This window comes from Phoenix dactylifera, chromosome 14 (assembly GCF_051530095.1).
Source record: "Phoenix dactylifera cultivar Ajwa chromosome 14, Ajwa_hap1_PhDact_Kaust_v1.1, whole genome shotgun sequence".
Lineage (NCBI taxonomy): Eukaryota > Viridiplantae > Streptophyta > Magnoliopsida > Arecales > Arecaceae > Phoenix > Phoenix dactylifera.
The window spans coordinates 14,374,019-14,374,673 of record NC_143203.1 but is presented as its reverse complement, the minus strand read 5'-3'; positions in this window follow the sequence as shown (position 1 = coordinate 14,374,673).

Sequence of the window (655 nt, the reverse complement as noted above, 5' to 3'; positions counted from 1 at the left end):
TTTTGTAGGGAGGGAGAAGGCATATATGCATTATGTGTATAATATTTTTTTAGGAGAGAAATAAACCAAGCACGTGTTGTGCTTCTCATTTAAATGGGTTGCTTCCCGAAGGAAAGAGCATACTTCAACTTATAACATTTCTTCTTTACTTGATCCCAATTGTTTCAAGCATTACAATTATGTATTTAGTTTGTTTTTTATCCTCGCATAACTGATTTAACTTATGGTTTTTCGATCATAATTTATGTGAAGTCAGTTTCAACTAAAAGGCGGAAAGGACCACTCATGGATAGAAGGCTTCGCCTTCGGCAGTGCATGACAGGTTGGGTTTGCTAAATGGATGCCAAATTATACATGTAGATTAAAGATTTATTTATAAGTGGAAGAAGATAATGGTTACCTTTCAAATGGTTCGGGAGCTCTGCTATTCTTTATTTTGCCCAACAAATCCATCAATTTGAAGATGGAGTTTTTGGTCAACACGAACATATATATCAGGATCACATTGTGGAAAACTTAAGAACTAGCCCTCTGTTTCTCTATCAATTGATATCCAGTTATCATTCTAACCATTTGACATGTAGCTCATGGGCTTGAAACTAATTTCCATCCAAGCTTAAGAACAACCTGGCTCAATTAGGTATCGTTCTACAAG